The sequence below is a fragment of the Schistocerca gregaria genome, chromosome X (genome assembly GCF_023897955.1).
Source record: "Schistocerca gregaria isolate iqSchGreg1 chromosome X, iqSchGreg1.2, whole genome shotgun sequence".
Classification (NCBI taxonomy): domain Eukaryota; kingdom Metazoa; phylum Arthropoda; class Insecta; order Orthoptera; family Acrididae; genus Schistocerca; species Schistocerca gregaria.
The window spans coordinates 568,817,070-568,837,018 of NC_064931.1; the positions used below are offsets into that span (position 1 = coordinate 568,817,070).

Sequence of the window (19,949 nt, forward strand, 5' to 3'; positions counted from 1 at the left end):
AACCAGAAACGTATGCCTGCTGCTCTATGAAACCTGCTATTATCAACCTGAAAGGCGGAAGTGTCCACTGTATAAGAATTACGAAGATGTAAAAGAAAGGACAACATTTGACCACTGGTTAATGTTCAAATAAACATCCTGGTTCGTGTTTGCACTAACCAAATGAGTGATTCCAACTTATGGTACGAAAGACAATGGCAATACATCACAGAAACATCTCCGGTCTAAACTACAATTCCCAAACACAGTTGACGGCCGCGGTGGCCGAGCGGTTCTAGGCGCTTCAGTCCGGAACCGCGCAACTGCTACGGTCGCAGGTACGAATCCTCCCTCGGGCATGGATGTGTGTGATGTCCTTAGGTTAGTTAGGTTTATCTAGTTCTAAGTTCTAGGGGACTGATGACCTCAGGTGTTAAGTCCCATAGTGCTCAGAGCCATTTGAACCAACCCACACACAGCTGGTTGTACACCTCAGTCTGTCGTTGGTGCAATCGACGCCTTACATCATTCCAAAAGTGGCAAAACTGCGACTAGTCGGACCACACTACATATGCCTCCACTCACCCACCGCTCACTTTCTGTGTTGTTTGGTCGTTTGCGAGGTATATGTTTCCAGCTGGCCAATGCATGCCGTTCCCATCCCAATAAAACTGATTGATCTGGACATCCATTATTGACAACAGCAACTCATATCGGTTTGAACTTGATTGTCACTGAGAAAGTGTGGTACATGCCTCTGGTCCCTGTAGGTTAAGATCTTTTTACGAACACTGTTGTTACGCCTAGTTTCAGTGTTGCGATTGGTACACAATCCCTTGTAGACACGTTTGACTGTCCTTGTTAATACACCAATAAGTCGACCAACTTCGTTCATTTGGTGATCATGGGTCTAAACACGACAGCTCCTATCTGCCGTGATGTCCCGTCTCCACGTCGACCCAATTGTTTGTGCTGATTTCATACAACCAAGTGGCACGTACACACCACTGCTCTGTAGCGACTTAAATCAGCGTTGGATTGTCACCTGACCTGCTGGTACCAGTACCAGTACCACCTTCTAGAACACTTTCCTCACTCTTTTGGCTAACGACCCTATTTTTCAGCATAAGCTCCTTTCAATGCGACGGTCTTACGCCACCCTACCGGGAGGGCGTGTATGTCCGCAAGGTACCACCTTACTCGTCGACAACGGAACCAACGTCTTGCTGTACCAATAACCTCCGCGTCATCCACCTGCTACTTCTCGCGAAGTGCATCTCTCATATCGCCAAACAGATGGAAGTCGGAAGGCGCGAGGTCCGTGCTGTACGCTGGATGAGGAAGAACAATTCAATGAAGTTTTGTGAGCTCCTCCCTGATGCGCAGACTTGTTTGATTGTGATCCGTCGATCATCACGAATGAGAATGTCCGTATGTTCCAATGTTGCAAGAATGACAGCTGTGTGCAGTCAATCGGCACACAGGAGATCGGGCAGGTTTGCTCGACCCTGTTGCGATGATGACAGACGTCTCACCCAACGACTCACCGTGCTTTTTGTTCACTGTCAGGCCTCTGCAGACATTCTGCAAGCGCCTACGAATATCTGCAATGCTCTGTTTTCCGCCAAAGGAAGCTCAGTGACAGCTCTCTGCTTGGAACGAACCTCCGTTTCAGACGCCATTTGAAGGCCACGTATAGCTCCGCCACCTATCGGACCTTGATGAAACTATAGGGGCATGTTTTCAACCGAAATTGGCCGAGAAAAAATGCGTTGCATTACTTATTGAACGCCCCTCGTATATGCACTAGCATTCGTAAAAGCTACAGCACTAAAATAACAGACGTGACTGTAAATGATCCACGTACTAGGTACGTCAAGTTACGATTAGGTTTGCAGAGCACTGCATGACCTCTGATTCTGAGTTTGTCCGCTATGTTGCTGAACATTACAGTCTGACATACTGCACTCACAATTTTTCGCGTATAATACTTATGCGACCTTTACTGCAGATCATGTTGAAGCGAGGCTCGTCAGAAAACAGTACATTTTAACACACAGTACACCAGTGACCGCATTCACCTGCCGCCGCCCACCGCAGTCCGATATGTGTATGCCTTCTCAACCATGAACCGATAGCAGGCCTGCCGCGGCGCGGACAATCACTGTGCAACAGACGGCATCGATCTCTCGATGCACACCGGTTCACAATCGTTGCTCTGCTACAGCGATGTAGCACTGTGGATAGACCTCTACGCCTTTCGCGGTCATACGGGCCATGTGGTTGTCAGCGCATCACGAGCAGTGGAACAGCGTCGTTGACATTTTTCTGTTTCATCGACTGGTTTGCACTGACCTTCGCCGTCACACAGGGGTGACGTGTAGACCATGTATCTGCAATTTTAAATATTTCTTGCTGGTACATTTCCAGTTTGAATTGGTTACTGGTAATACTTTGTAGGCTTTGCAGTTTTTACAGCCATTACTTTTGCTACCAAACTTTACTCTGAAATGAACAACTGTGCTAGCAAGACTAGAAATTTCAGATGCTGGAGTCTTTGGAAAACAAACTATAACTTCTCTCAACTCGAATGTTAGTTCGAATAACGGTATTTTCGTACGTATTGCACAATTGAGGGTAACATACTCTTCCCTTTCCAGAAAATGTCGAATACAGTATCACCCGCACACTCAAAATGATGAAGTTGGAGGCAGATTCAGAAATCCTGCATCGCTAATTGTTAATTTCATAATGAAACTAAGTTATTCATCATATCCAGATTGCCGGCCGGGGTGGCCGAGCGGTTCTAGGCACTACAGTCTGGAACCGCTAGACCGCAACGGTCACAGATTCGAATCCTGTCTCGGGCATGGATGTGTGTGATGTGCTTAGGTTAGTTGGGTTTAAGTAGTTCTAAGTTCTAGGGGACTGATGACCTCAGAAGTTAAGTCCCACAGTGCTCAGAGCCATTGGAAGCCATATCCGGATTGCGCCACAACTTTTAACGTAAATAACTATCACTGCTAGTATGACTCGTTTTAATAACTCAAACATTAACCACCATGGTCAAGGGCCCAACTATGGCGTGATTTCTTATACCTTCAGAATATATAACAGAACTATTTATACAATTTTATTTATTATAACACTTCGCAACTACGAGTCAACGCTGCATCAATGATGAAACAATGGTGGTCAATACAAACAGGCCATTTACTGCACACATCATTCACACGTATGATCCTATAACTTACATAAATATCTTCACACATTCTATGTCCACATCTACATGCACCGCGCGTGCCTCGTAAGAGTCGTCAGGCGCGTTTTCTCTTATGTTTTGGTATATATTTGCAATTTTATTTTTAAATGTGTGTCTATAGTAAACCGAAACAAATACTGATCATCATTATCTTTCATGCGACGCCCAGTGTCGACGGAAAGCATCAGTTTGTTCCCCGTTACAGACAAAATGATATTTAAAGCGGAACATTGCGTGTCCATTCGATAGAGAGGCCCCACATTAGCCTAATTTGGTATTACTTTTATCGATATGTATTGGAAAGCACGGTAATACACGAAGAATAAACCGTACTCCAGCAGCAACAGCACCGCCCTGGCCCGCACTGACTACTCTCGGTATGCAGCAGCGCTACTGGAGTACAGACTATTCTTCGTGTTATGCTGTCCCTGTTAATACTTATCTGTAAAACGAATATTGTACTAGACTAACCTGATCTCTATTGTCTTATTATCATGATCTCTATGCTAAATATATGATGGAGGCAGCATAATGATCGCACAGCATTTTTTGAAAAAAACTTATGTAAATTTATCCAACAGGGTTTCGTGAGAAAAACTTCGTCTTTCTACCAAGGGTTCCTATTCATGTTCACCGATCATTTCTGTTACACTTTCATATGCTCTAGGAGAGCTTCTCTGAATTCGTTCGATGTCTTTTGTCATGCCTCCTAGATAGTGGCTCCGAACACTGGAACAATACTCTAAAATTGGTGGCAGCAGGATCCCGTATGCGATTTCCTTTACAGATGCATTGTATTTTCCCAAAACGCTTCCAGTAAATCCAGGTCTTCCATTCTCCTTCTTTAATACTGAATGTACGTGATCGTCCCACTTTATACAATTTTTTAGCATTACCATTAAATACACTGTATAACAAAAAGAATGAAGCTCCCAGAAGACATGATCAGATATCACTGTAACTACTTGCACGTACACACCATTGGCGGGTATGTAAATGCTTTGAATTGCAATTCTCTGTGACAGGTAGAATGGCTCCTAGAGTGCGTTAGTGCTGTTCTTGTTTAGTGTTCTTCGTGTTTTGTGTTTTTCTTGTTTGGTGTTTTTCGTGTTTAGTGTTGTGTACGTTTAGTGTTATTTGTGTTCACTGTTGTTTTTGTTTAGCATTGTTCGAGTTAGTGTTGTTAACAGGCCTGCTAGGCTATATAAGTAGGATGAATTGAGTGAGATGTTGCGTCACCACGGTGAAGGACACGGTGATGCCGCGTACTCGAATGAGACAGCGTTATCAGCACCTTACAGGATTTTAGTGGTGGCGTCATTGTGGGTCTCCGGAAATGGTTCAAATGGCTCTGAGCACTATGGGACTTAACATATGAGGTCATCAGTCCCCTAGAACTTAGAACTACTTAAACCTAACTAACCTAAGAACATCACACACATCCATGCCCGAGGCAGGATTCGAACCTGCGGCCGTAACAGTCGCGCGGTTCCGGACTGAAGCGCCTAGAACCGCTCGACCACCACGGCCGGCTTGTGGGTCTCCATTTGGCCTGCTGTCAAATCGTGCAAGATCCAGATCTGTAGGACATTCGGATGCGAGAGTAGCCTGATGTTGGGCTGCATGGGAACGTGAGGGCAATCATACTCATCGTCAAGGTTCCAGTCGACCACATCTGACTACACTAAGGGAGGATCGCTGTATTCTACACCAAGCACTCGCATCTCCTGCAAATCTGCTCCTGCCATCCGAGTACAATTATTGAACTCTTTATAACAATCTGTGTCATTCCGCATCATTGATCGGAGACTTGGACCAGCTGGACTACGGAGTTGTCGTCTCGTCTAATGCGTAGGGTACCGTTACTGTCACAACAAAAACTGTTCGCTTATGGAGTATTGCCGCGACCACGAAGCCTGAACTTCTGACCAATAGCGTCGCATTGCGTTCAGCTATGAATTGTGGTTCTGCTCTACCCCAGATGTCCATCGTCTGCAAGTATGGTAGGGAACAGGGCAGAGGTCCCATTCTTCCAGTGTTTTGGAGAACCACAACGTTGTTGTTCCTGGCGTTATGGAGCGGAGAGCGATCGGGCTATGAATTCAGACCAAGGCTGGTAGTGATTGAGGGAATTCTGACGGTACAAAAGTACATCATGGACATCCTGCTTTCTCAAGAATTACCTCTGATGCGATAATATCGTGGACAATGCTCGCCCATACACTGCACGTTTCTCTATGGACTGTCTGCGCGATGTTTTGGTAATCCCGTTCAGTGATATCCTCAGATCTGTTCCTAACAAAGAAGGCGTCAGCTCTGTCTCAGTACCATTGTCCAGGATATGGAGGACCACTTACAACAGTTGTGAACCAGCTTGCCTCAGGAGAGACTTCGACTTTTTCCCCAACCGAATCGCCGGCCGCGGTGGTCTCGCGGTTCTAGGCGCGCAGTCCGGAACCGTGCGACTGCTACGGTCGCAGGTTCGAATCCTGCCTCGGGCATTGATGTGTGTGACGGCCTTAGGCTAGTTAGGTTTAAGTAGTTCTAAGTTCTAGGGGACTAATGACCACAGCAGTTGAATCCCATAGTGCTCAGAGCCATTTGAACCATTTGAACCCAACCGAATCAGTGCGTGCATCCAGGCCAGAGGGGATGGAACGTCATACTGATGAATGATCTCATACTGCCAAGTTCTTTGTACATTTTACTCGAATCAGCTATCACTGAAATAACATGGCCGGCCGGGGTGGCCTAGCGGTTCTAGGCGCTACGGTCTGGAACCGCGTGACCGCTACGGTCGCAGGTTCGAATCCTGCCTCGGGCATGGATATGTGTGATGTCCTTAGGTTAGTTAGGTTTAAGTAGTTCTAAGTTCTAGGAGACTGATGGCCTCAGAAGTTAAGTCCCATAGTGCTCAGAGCAAAATTACAAGCAGACTCTCTCAATCCGTGAAGTTTTATTTCATTTTCTCCTCGTCTTTAGGGTACTTAACTACCTCACTTTTCTTTGTCAGGCAGTGTGCGTATATCAATGGGAGTGGTGGCGTCAAGAATGGCATTAGGCCATCATCTAAAACAATCCCGACCTCGAATAGAATCGGAATAATGCAACGACGAACAAGAAAAGCACTTGACATGCTAAAGATGGTCAGCACTAATCTACCGAGTTCTTTTTTTTTTTTTTTATTACAGGCATTTCTTACATTCACCCACATTTAAAGAGAGATCTATTCATTACACCGTGTGCCAATTTTGTCAAAATCTTTCTACAATTTCTGACCATTATACAAGGCAATACTTCTATCTACATAGCAGAACTGTGAGCTAAAAACGTTTTACTGTTGCTAATCTTTTCTCATAAATCGTTTATGTACATAGGCAATGTTACTCTGTCCCATTATGCTTCGTTGGAGAACATCCGGAAATTTCGTTTCAGTGGAATACTCCGCGTCCAGTTCTACTATTTCTATTAGTCTAGGTCTTAACAACTGGCTGATTTTGAGCGTTAGCACCCTTCTTGCTCGCGAGCAGAGCAGTTGCGCGCCCATCAAACGGTCGCAACAACACATGAGACGCCCCAACTATGAAGTCGGACAGTATCAGTTTTGACAGTGTTGCCACCTGATAGCAGCACTAGCGAGGCAGCACTGTGCCACACCTGCAATTTTTTCATATTTCAATCTGCAGTGCTAGGAATCTAGTCGTTTACACAAAAATATGGGTTCCCAAAATGTTTAGTGTGTCATAAGACAGGCCGGCCGCGGTGGTCTAGCGGTTCTAGGCGCGCAGTCCGGAACCGCGCGACTGCTACGGTCGCAGGTTCGAATCCTGCCTCGGGCATGGATGTGTGTGATGTCCTTAGGTTAGTTAGGTTTAAGTAGTTCTAAGTTCTAGGGGACTGATGACCTCTGACGTTAAGTCCCATAGTGATCAGAGCCATTTGAACCACAATCATGTGTCCCACACAGGTTATGACACACGACGTTCTGAGCACTTTCTGAATATTTTGTTGCATATTCTCTAGCGCTCTTTGAACGTGTAAACATCACGGGCACATAGGTGAATGTGAAATTCTTACCACTGTTAAAGAAAGTGTAAAAAATGTATGTTTGTCAAGGAATTTATTAGCTAATCAACAGGCGCAGAGTCAGTCATATAGGAGGAGGGGGAGAATTTATTAGCTAATCAACAGGCGCAGACCGAGCGAGGTGGCGCAGTGGTTAGCACACTGGACTCGCATTCGGGAGGATGACGGTTCAATCCCGTCTCCGGCCATCCTGATTTAGGTTTTCCGTGATTTCCCTAAATCGCTTCAGGCAAATGCCGGGATGGTTCCTTTAAAAGGGCACGGCCGATTTCCTTCCCCATCCTGCCCTCACCCGAGCTTGCGCTCCGTCTCTAATGACCTCGTTGTCGACGGGACGTTAAACACTAATCTCCTCCTCCTCCTCCAACAGACGCAGAGTCAGTCATATAGGGGGAGGGGGGGTCCAGATTCCTAGCGTAGTTGTATGAGAAAATAAATGTCTTCGAGTACCGAATTCGCGCTGATTTACAGCTTGATTATATGTAGTGCGACAGGCAACATAAAGCCATTCTACATTTCTCCAGGCATCTGGCTCAGAATCGATTTCCTTATTTACAAACATCTTCATCCTCTTCCATGTGACGATGGAGGAGGTAGAGTGCTTGCTGTTCGCAGACTTGTGCCCACGGTCTGCTCGTGAAGCCTTGTACTGGTCTAATATTCCTCGGCAAATCACATATTGGCGAAGATCCTCCTTGTAATCGTTTCTTGGTTGGCAGTCGATGGGTGGTAACGATGTGGAACACCTTCTGGAAATCTAGTAAGGGAGAGTGTATCTATTCACCTGCATCTAGTGTTAGCAAGATGTTGTGTATGAATAAAGAATGCTGTGATTCACACAGATGGTTTTATCCTGAATCCGTGCAGATGCTTTGTGAGGAACTTGGTTCCTTTCAGGACCGTCACTGTAACAGAGCTTTTAATATTCCCCAGGATTCTGCATCAGACAGACAACAGCGATAACGGTCTGTAATTCTGAGCTTCCGATGGCTTACCCTTCAGTAAACAAGAGTGGCCTGCACTATTTTCCAGTCACAAGGGAAAATGGTTCAAATGGCTCTGAGCACTATGCGACTTAACTTCTGAGGTCATCAGTCGCCTAGAACTTAGAACTAATTAAACCTAACTAACCTAAGGACATCACACACATCCATGCCCGAGGCAGGATTCGAACCTGTGACCGTAGCGGTCGCTCGGTTCCAGACTGTAGCGCCTAGAACAGCACGGTCACTCCGACCGGCAGTCACAAGAGATTCTCGATAAATATGAAGTGGGAAAAGAACCGATTTCACGGCGTATTCAATGCAAAATCTGACTACAATTCCATCAGGCGTCAACAAACAAGATATCGGCCTTAGATTAGCTAACTATTGCCTTTGGACCGTATGAACGAATAGAGCAAGTTGTGTTTATAAGAATGATGGTTCTCACAGAGTAACCGCGAGACGTGGCTGAGTTGTAAAACGCTAGCATTTGGGAGAGGGGGGAGCGGGGGGGGGGGGGGGGGTTCCGATACCTCTGCGATCATCCAGACTTAGTTCTTCTGTGGTTTCCCTCAGTCACTTAGGCAAAGGCTCGGATAGTGCCCTTGAAAAGGACACAGCTGATTTCCTTCCCCAGTAGGAGCTTGTGGCCCTTCTTTAATGTCCTCGTCATCGACGTGACATTAAACTCTAATGTCCCATCAATCCTGCCTCGGGCATGGATGTGTGTGATGTCCTTAGGTTAGTTAGGTTTAAGTAGTTCTAAGTTCTAGGCGACTGATGACCTCAGAAGTTAAGTCGCATAGTGCTCAGAGCCATCTAATGTCCCATCCTTACGTTTTCCTACAGAGGAGTTGTTCAGTCTCTAGACAAGTCATCATAAGCGAGCATAAAATATTTTTGTTTTCCATTTACGTGGTATCCTTCGTTCCTCCTCCTACCTACGATAAACTGTAGCTACAAGGGGGATAGTTATACATATTCGACGTGGAATCCAACTGACGCCCTGTCCAGTACAGTAACCTTCCCTCTACCCTGAGATTAGAGCTGATTTTCAGTTCAGCTGTCACTTATTTAGACCTCTGTCGTTTTGAATCTGTGCGATAGTCGAAAGCAGGAGCGATGCGACCTTCTTATGTGAAGCAATTTCGGAAGACAGCGTTTAGTATTTCAGCCTTTCTGCTTGACGCTGTGCCTACTAGCAGACAGGATAAACGCCTTTCGTAGGGCGATTAGATAGAGACCTGTGGTGAGTTCGAGCCACGCCTCATTTCTTAGCTCTGGCTCGGGGCAGCGGGCAGCCTGTTTGTTGATATTGACGTTCTCCGTTGCCGCGCGACAAGAGGCCTCGAGTGCAGAGGAGAGGGCGTTCCCCGCTGTCCACACACTCAGCTCTACACCCGCTCCATAAACACTGTGCTGGCTCTCGGTTGCTCCAGCCAGCTTGCTTGTGTAGAACAGCTCTTGCCAAGCAACGCTGAAATTTTTACAAAGTAGCCGTATTTCCGCACTGACCTTTTCCTCCGATATATATACTACATAACGCGATCAACATAGATATTTCATAAATGGTTCAAGGCGTCGAAAATAGATTTTTTACTCGTCATATTGCACAAGACGGCGAGTACTTTTTTATCTTTATATTTTTTAGGTAGCGATATTTTGAAATAACTGTGTTTTCTGTTTTTAGTGGATCACTGTAAATATTTCATTTGGTATTTCAGGAGAGAAATACAGTGATATAAAGCATGTTATGAGTTCAGAAATTTTGTTATTATCATTGTTATTTAAAGTAGCTGCGATGTGCTAAACATGAAGTCTAACTCTGCTGGGTCATCGCAGTTTCACCTCCATTGGTGGCCAAACATCGGTTAATACACTAAAACTGTACTACTCTGACACATTTCTGCCACAAATTTAGCACATATCCCGAATAATTTTAACAAATGTTTCACTGCTAACTTTATCAAGAGTTATAGCACGATGCTCCTCCTTGCAACGGCCATTGAATGCTGTTGGAAAAGTATTTCATTCCGTTAAAGAAACACACATCTGTTCAGTATCACAGCCTATTTAAAAAAGAGATTATTAACCATCCGGGACCACTTATTTGGGTCCTACCATTGTCGAAAAACTTGTACCGATATCATAAACCGTTTATGAAGGACATGAGATTTTCATGTTATGTGTGATACACTCGCTTGCTGTTTAAGTTCATTAATATTCAGTCCCTAATAATTCGCATGATGCTGCTACAGTCCTTTGAGGGTCGCTTAATAACGAGGATGTTAGCTTGAACCTTTACAAAAGGAACATAAACTACTGTAATCGATATTGTACTGTTCAATGAGCTCCTCGTGTTTATCCTCAACGAAACAATACGGAATCCCATGCCTTCCACCTACACTGCAACGTTATTCCTCCTCTAATTCCCGACGCTATGTTCTAGCCGATTAACTCCGCGGTATCTCCACAATAATAGTCTTGTTTTGTGTGTGTGCGACTCCACGGCTTATACGGGAAAATGGCTTCCTTCACGACATCTCCCCTACATTTATACAACCATTCTGTTAAGAACTTCATCCTTATCACTTACCTCCATAATGTAGCTGAAACTTGTACTAACGTTAGCAGCAGTCTCGTCCATCACAAGCTATATGATTTCCTCATCCGCATCCACCGGACTTTCTTTTGCTTAAAGAGATCTTCCTATGGGGCTGATGCAACTGTACAAGCCCATTTTGTAAAATGAAGAAACTATACAATAGTTACTGTATCAACATTCTTTTTTTCCGGTTTCAAAATGATTCAAACGACTCTGAGCACTATGGGACTTAATATATTAGGTCATCAGTTCCCTAAAACTTAGAACTACTTAAACCTAACTAACTTAAGGACATCACACAACACCCAGCCATCACGAGGCAGAGAAAATCCCTGACCCCGCCGGGAATCGAATCCGGGAACCCGGGCGTGGGAAGCGAGAACGCTACCGCACGACCACGAGATGCGGGCTTTCCGGGTTCTGAACACTTAAAGTTATATCATCTGGTGCAAACTGTAATAATGAAAATATTGTAACAAGTCCCGAATTGTTCGATGCGTTCTCCAGATAGACATGCATCTCATTTTACTTACTTATACACTAAAATACCTAGATTTAATATTCGAGTGCAAACTAGCTTGAAAACTCTATTTCCCAACTTGAAGTAAAACATAAAATTCAGAATAGGTTAAAACCAATAACAGCATGAAGTCAACCCCCATTATTCACATATAAAAATTTCTTATTCGACATCTCCTTACGCTTTTAAAATTTTCTTGGATGTCCCGGCATGTTCGATAGTGCCATGAGCGTTGCCTTTCCTTTTATATCTGCCTCTCCTTGTACACCTGCCCATTTATCATGCGCACTGCTACTCAAATTTACAGAACACATCCATAAATTCTATACAACTCGGAAACTTGAGTAGCAGGACTGATGTCGCGCCTCTACCAACAAATACCTACTCCTCTGCACTTCCACACACTTCATATCCTGTTCCAATTTAACTTTCACTAACGCCTGCTTCCTGGTTCACGCAGAAATACACCCTTACTACTAGGTATAGCCTCTTATTTTCCTATTCCCTCCATAAATCCAAGCTCCATTACCTCTGATTTCATCACGTTGAACTCATGTTGCAAACGGATCCAATTCGCTTCACAAACCTTTCTCAAGTCCTGCAGCAAATTCCTGATCCCTGCATAATCTCTTTTCCCACGCAACCATCCACGTTACCATGAATAGCTAATAATTATTCATCAGTACTGTAACTGATCGGCTGATCCCCTCCATCTAAATAGGCGCTGCTCATGCATGGTTGTTTACATTTTGGGCGGGTTTAGTGACATCTCTGAACAGTCAAAGGGACTGTGTCTGTGATATAATATCCACAGTCAACGTCTCTCTTCAGGAGTTCTGGGAACGGGGGTGATGCAAAACTTTATCTTATGTGTGTATTATTGCGTAATTTCGCATGCGATGCACCCTTAAGATGTTACTGATTTCCTTTCAAACGTCCAAGCCTATTGCAAGTAATTTATCACGCTGCCTCTTGTTCAGCTGCAGAACTTATGGCTATCTGTCTAACAGTAATAGACAACGTATCTGAGTTGTGATACTCGGCGAACAGTGCGGAAATTTCAGTGGAGGCTGTACATGCGTGCTTCTTCACAAGGTATATCACCTGATTTTTCGGTTCCACCCCTGTCTTCCTAAGTCTGTGATGCAAATTTGAAGTTCCATCGTGTTAATCACGGTCTGTATTGTCGCTCGTCATCTTCCTGTAACTTTTCGTGTTGTGGAACATCCTTCCCTATTATGGCGTAGAGTATTCCTTCTATCTTCTTTTCTTGTATTTCTCACTTTTTGTACGAAATTCCTACTCATTCATCATAGTCCCGCAAACTTTCAGAAGCTCTAATTTTACAAGAGATATTCGATGCTATGGGTGGCGAGAAACAAAATGTTCTTGATTTATGGTAATTTCTTAGCTGTAACACAAAAAAACAGGAAATCTTATGAACTGTTTCTGTTGGCAAAATACGTAGTTGCTGAAGTGGCCGAGCGGTTCTAGGCGCTTCAGTCCGGAACCGCGCGACTGCTTTGGTCGCAGGTTCGAATCCTGCCTCGGGCATGGATGTGTGCGATGTCCTTAGGTTAGTTAGATTTAAGTAGTTCTAGGGGACTGATAACCACAGCTGTCAAGTCCCACAGTGCTCAGAGCAATTTAAACAATTTTTGAAGCGGACAATTGATTTTTTTTTTGTCAGCACAGTCTGAAAATATAATTCCGCGGTTTAAAAGTCCTCCAGACAGCATCAGGATAACTTTGAAAAGGAAGCAAAATGGAATCACCTCTTCCTTCTCTCTAGTGAAGAAGTTAGGCTGAATTCTGGCTGGATTTAAGGGGAAAATTTGGGAAGAGTATTGTCTTTCTTGACAGAGTTCCTAGAAACATCCTACGATAAAATTATCGGAATCTTTATATTGCTGTTTTTACCCTAAGGTGGTTAATGATAGGGAGAACAGATGTGTGCCGCAGAGAGGTGTTGGAACAGCAGTGATTATGGTTCCAATGGCTCTGAGCACTACGGGACGTAACTTCTGAGGTCATCAGTCCCCTAGAACATAGAACTACTTACACCTAACTAACCTAAGGACATCACACACATCCATGCCCGAGGCAGGATTCGAACCTGCGACTGTAGCGCCTAGAACCTCTCGGCTACCCCGGCCGGCCAGCAATGATTACTTTCAGCTATTTATGCCTGGTGCGGTGAGTAGTTAACGCTTTTCTGCAAAGCTGTAATGAAATATGTTACTATCACCAATTTTTTATAGTCTGCTGCAGACTTCTAGGTGGTTTCATTATCTTTATTTTCTTTTTACAGTGGGCTTCCTTTTGACTTCGCTGTTGCCTTCCAGTGTCGGACACATAAGGGCAACTGAGGTAAGGATCACATTTCCTGTCACAGACAACGTCTAGGAAGTAATTTATACCATTGCATTTCGTATATTCTGTAAAGCAATTTGAGAAAATATTTTAAGGGTTTAGTTAGTAATAGCATCATGGGCATCCACAGAAATTTGTTGAGGGGGGATTGGGGGGAGAGGGAGAGCAGAAACTTTATAAAATTGTCAAAAAATGGTTGAAATGGCTGTGAGCACTATGGGACTCAACTGCTGTGGCCATCAGTCCCCTAGAACTTAGAACCACTTAAACCTAACTAACCTAAGGACATCACACACATCCATGCCCGTGGCAGGATTCGAACCTGCGACCGTAGCAGTCGCACGGTTCCGGACTGCGCGCCTAGTATAAAATTGTCATTTGTATAGCACTGAGCCAGTGAGTTTTATAGAATCTCATAAACTGTGATACAGGCTGAGAGAGAGGCAACGAAATGCTCTGGCTACATCTGACGAATCATTATCGGTATTTTTTTCTCAAAAAGAATGGTCCCCAGTCGCGGAAAAAACCATTCCGTAAACACCTTAGCTTTGGTCAATGTGCTGTAGTTAGTGTAGGGAAACAGATTCTCTTAGTGGTTTCAAACATGATACTCAGTGACGCAGCACTGCAACGAAAAACAACGTAACCTGCCTTTGGAACAATGTAATGTCTGAAAATGTTCAAACGATGACGGCGTCAGTAATTTCGAAGGCACTACGCAAGGAAATATTCCTCTACCGTTACCATTTTTGGTGGAAGAATAAGAAGAATGCTGCTGTTCATGGAACTTGGGAAACGTTCATAAAGTATAGTAAGCAGAAGATACAGCACATCCTGACTCACTCTTTCCTAGGAAATTCTAATGCATCTTGCAGCTATTATACTGTTATACGGAACTTCATTCGGAGGAAAGGAATTTCAAATGTCGAGCAATCATGTTGATTCTTTTTTTTTTACTGTAGTATAATACAAATAATCTACTCTGCATCTAGATCAGTACACCGCAAACCGCCTGACGATGTGTGGCAGAGGTTACCTCTGTTATCACTAACTGATCCCCCCTTTCCTGTTCCGTTCGCGAATGGCGCGTGGGAAGAATGATTGTCGTTAAACCTCTGTATTACACATAATTTCTCCAATTTTCTCGTTGTGGTCATTTCACGATACATGTGAGGGAGAAGTTATACTTTGTCCGACTCTCCCCTAAAGATACCCGCTCGAAATTTCGACAGTCAACCTCCCTGTGATGCACAATGCCATTTTTGTGGCACCTGCCATTGGAGTTTGTTGAGCATCTTTGTCACGCTCTCGCGCCGATTAAACGCCACTCCTCATTGGATCATCTCTACCTCTTCTATCGGTCCTACAGGGTAACAGTCCCTGCACCGCTCATCAATCTTCTGTAAGCCCTTCTGCAGATCGTTACTGTCGTCTGGAATTGCTACCTTCTTATAGACAACGGCATCGTCTACGAAAAGCCTTAAAGAGGTTCTGACGCATTCTACTAGATCATTTACGTAGCCCACATTCCAAAACGCAACGACTCTACACACTTCGTTTGCGTTCTCCCAAAATTACCTTTACTACTGTCGATTTTGTTCCGTCAAGAGCAACGTAATGAGTTCTGTCTGCACAGAAATTATGATTGCAGTCACCAATCTGACCCGATTCTCGGGAAGCTCATATTTTTTTCTCACTAAGCGGCAATGTGGTAGAGTGTCAAATGCCTTCCTGAAGTCGATGAACTTGGCCTCAACCTGAGCGCCCATAGCTACAGCACTATGAATCTCATCGGGGAATAGAGAGAGTTGAGTTTAGCAAGATCTCTGTTTGCGGAAACCATGGTTTTTTTTAGAGAAGATTTTCGTTCTGTAGAAACGTCATAATAAATGTGGATAAAAAGTGTTTCATAATTCTACAACATATAATGATGTGCATCTGTCCTAAGACCCTATTAGCTAATAGGGCAGTCGACGAATAGCACATGGCTTTTGAGAGAACAGAGCAGATTAACACTCAACTGCAATAAAACGCAATTTAAGCAGTTTCTGATGTGTAGTTTTTGTAAAAACAATATTATGTTGCCCCAAGGTGATCAAACAATCAGCGAAGTCAAACTTTTTAAGCTCTTAGGACTGAAGGTAGATGAAGTATCACGTTCAAGATCCTGTGCTTAACCGAATGCTGCTGTCTTCACTATCATAATAACGATAAACATAGTCTCTGCCACTGAGACAAGTAGGCTCCTTTACTTTGTTTATTTTCACACTATTATCTCGGACAGTGTCATATTCTGCGGAAACTCCGTGCGTTCACCACGAATATTCTTAGCCCAGAGAAAGGCCGTCAATAAATTGAATACTTGCGAAAAACAGCCGAGGTGGAAAGCTTCAAAATGTCCTTTAACAAATGAACCGCTGTGATGCCCACCTGAAGAAAATGATATAGCACTTCAAAAATTGTTCAAATGGCTCTGAGCACTATGGGACTTAACTGCTGTGGTCATCAGTCCCCTAGAACTTGGAACTACTTAAACCTAACTAACCTAAGGACATCACTCACATCAATGCCGAGGCAGGATTCGAACCTGCGACCGTAGTAGTCGCGCGGTTCCGGACTGAACGCCTTAACCGCTTTTTTTTAAGGGTTCAAGGGAGTTTTTTTATTATTTTTTTAAATCTCATTTTGCTCTATATTGGTCGACGAATCTGTTCGTGGTTCAGGTCCTTTGTTGATCCGTTCACTCAGTTTATTTATTACAGAGGGTAGCTAACCCTCTGACCGAGCATGCTGAGCTACCGTGCTGGCAAAAAATTTTAAAAATAAGTGTTTGCAGCAGCATAATCAGGTTTAGTTTGTAGTGTGGGAGTGAGCTCGACGTGGGATCCGAAGCACGGACCCCACGGGGGTGCCCGGCATGCGCCACATGCCAGGGCAGAGGTGGAGGTTAGTGTTCGGAAGTCTGAAAATTCCAGCGCCGGCCGGGGATTGAATTTTTCGTGGATCTCATTTTGTTCGCTTTTGTTCGTTGCATCTGCTCGGGGCGGACGTCGTAAGACATCCATTGAAGTTCGTTGTTGATCGATTAACTCAGTTTTTTTATTACAGAGGGCACGTAACCCTCTGACCCAACACGCTGAGCTACCGTGCCGGCAGTGCTAGACCACCGCGGCCGGCTATAGTACTTCCTTGTAGTGTACACCAACCAGAAAGGGGAAACGGTGTGGATGTTCTGAACTTGGACAGGGTAGGTCGAAATATCTAAGGATGGAACTTACGTAAATCTGCTGCCAGTAGAATACCAAGAGCATTGTAGTACGAGTTTTACAGAAGGGAGCATAGGGATGCTGATGAAGTATGGTCTAATGTACCTGTTAACCCAACAGGTCAAGAGCAACAAGGTTTGGAGCTTGTGCGCACAAGAACAACTACTGCAGCAGGACAGCCTCGAGGATCAGTTCAACAACGGAACAATAAGGAGAAAAGCTCTTCGGGCTTCCTGAACTCGAAAGGAGATTACGATGATGAGTCGGAATCGGATGATGATGAGTAGACCAAGGAATGCTGTAATGTGTTCATTTAGAGGAATTTTTAAATGGCATTAACCATGTACCAATAATGTGTTTATTTGGAGCACACAACTATAAAAAAGTAAGTTACTCATAGGAACCTAAGTAGTAATTCTAAGGCCCGAGAGCCGCCTAGCCACGCAATATCATTTGGGAGTAGTTTAATACGGGGACGGACTTTAATCTCCTAGCATAATTGTATAGTCAGTACTCCTGAGCAATTCCAAGATTGCTGATCACTGTTGCAACGGTTTAAGGATGTAGGGTCAAGTGGTTGTGGTTTTGTGTTTTCTTATTTCTCTTACTTTTCCTTTACTCTTCTTGCTCTCTTTCTTTTCTACATTTTTTCTCTTCATATAGCTGTGGAACTTGTTGTAGACATTAATATTACATATGTAGTTTCAAACTGAAATAACGGGTGATCAAAAATTCAGTATAAATTTGAAAACTGAATCAATCACGGAATAATGTAGGTAGAGAGGTACAAATTGACACACATGCTTGGAATGACATGTGGTTTTACTAAAACCAAAAAAAATTCAAAAGTTCAAAAAATTTCCGACAGATGGCGCTTCATCTGATCAAAATAGCAATAATTAGCATAACAAAATACGACAAAGCAAAGCTGATGTTCTTTACAGTAAATGCTCAATATGTCCACCATCATTCCTCAACAATGGCTGTAGTCGAGGAATAATGTTGTGAACAGCACTGTAAAACATGTCCGGAGTTATGGTGAGGCATTGGCGTCGGATGTTGTTTTCAGCACCCCTAGAGATGTCGATCGATCACGATACACTTGCGACTTCAGGTAACCCCAAAGCCAATAATCGCACGGGCTGAGCTCTGGGGACCTGGGAGGCTAAGCATTGCGAAAGTGGCGGCTGAACACACGTTCATCACCAAACGACGCGCCCAAGAGATCTTTCACGCGTCTAGCAATATGGGGTGGTTCTAATAAAACCCCATGTCATTCCATACATGTGTGTCAATTTTTACCTCTCTATCCACATTATTCCGTGGTTTATTAAGTTTTCAAATTTATGCTGACTTCTTGATCACCCGGTCTATAGAGTATAAGACCTGCCTTAGAATCACAACACGGAGGAGTCAGACGTACAGCAATAAATACATGAATAAATAGTTTGCTGTGGCTCATTTTGTTGTGGCGTATCGACAAGCGCCGGCACGAAGAAGAAGATCGCAAGAGCAAAGAAGGCGGGAGACGATGTCAGCCAATACCCCGCTGACAAGGACCGCACCACGACAGGGATGCCCCCTAGCCGAAGAGAATAGAAGCGCCGCTGTTGCCAGCCTCGAGCGGACAGTGTTACCACAGACCATCACAGTACTAGGAGAGCACTACGATAGCAGTGACGTGTGATACATAGACATTGTCTATAGCGGAGAACGTTTCTTATTAACATGTCACACATCACTTGCGACACCGTTGTAAATTCGAAGTTAAGTATTGTCAGTCTTCTTATTTGTTTTAACACTATTAACGTACTTTGCTTGAACTATTGTATAGAATTCCGAGAATGCAGCATTCCTTAGGCACCCTATACGAGACGAGTGGGCAGGACCCCACACATATACTCATCTGTTCACTCAGCTGCGGTTATTTTTCTTCATGGCCTGCTTAATATCTTTTACTTCTCCACCTATCGCGATTAATGTCCCATCAGTTTCGAAAAGGATAACGTCACCTGTTTCGCTGACACATGACATTACTCTAATTGGGATTGGAGTTAAACAGCCGGTTACGCTGTGATATTTAACTAAATGTCAGGTGGTCCGGGGTAAGTCGCGCCCACACGGATGCCTCGCATTTAACGACGGGAAAAAAGAATGACAAAGGTCGGATTGTAAGTATGGGGAAGCGCACGCAGTCACTCCCAATTTGTGTTTCGAGTATTGGCACGTTCCTCTACGGATGCACGCCCACCTACACTGAAAATTCTGTCTTTTGAGCTATTTGTGTGCAGCTGTTACTGAAACGTGAAACAATTTTATTTCATATCTTCAGAAATGCCTACCTTCTCAAAAATTTCTTGAAAACCGAAAGCCGGTCGCAGAGGCCGAGCGGTTCTAGGCGCTTCAGTCCGGAACCGCACTGCTGTTACGGTCACAGGTTCGAATCCTGCCTCGGGCATGGCTGTGTGTGATGTCATGTCCTTAGGTTAGTTAGGTTTAAGTGGTTCTAAGTCTTGGGGACTGTTGACCTCGGATGTTAAGTCCCATAGTGCTTGGAGCCATTTGAACCTTTTTTTTTAATCAAAATTTGCCACAGCAGGATAACAGTATCAGCTTAACTGACACTGAGGTGTTGTAATGTTAGCCTTCATTTTTTTAAAAATTGGAAACTGTTTCATTCACATGCTTCTCATTACTCTCAGTACTCTCTACAGATTCTTTTTAAGACTATTTTCAAGAATTACGGACCTTACTGTCAGTTCCGAATTACCTGTGCAACCTTTTCTGCCATATGGAGCATGAAACGCGAGTCATCTGAAAAGGCCACCTGTCGCCAGTCAGTGGGCGTTCAGCTGCGTTATTGGTGTGCCAATTC

The 19,949-nt window shown here is 44.1% G+C and overlaps 1 protein-coding gene across 3 annotated transcripts in view; it reads left to right on the top strand.

Annotated features, from left to right (window-relative positions):
* The window catches only part of LOC126299340 (catenin delta-2), a 468,367-nt gene that overhangs the window by 174,826 nt on the left and 273,592 nt on the right, over positions 1–19,949 (top strand). For all 3 annotated transcript variants that reach the window (XM_049991178.1, XM_049991175.1, XM_049991184.1), the window contains exon 2: positions 13,747–13,805. The gene's annotated coding sequence lies outside the window, so the exon portion shown is untranslated. The remainder of the gene's footprint in view (positions 1–13,746; positions 13,806–19,949) is intronic.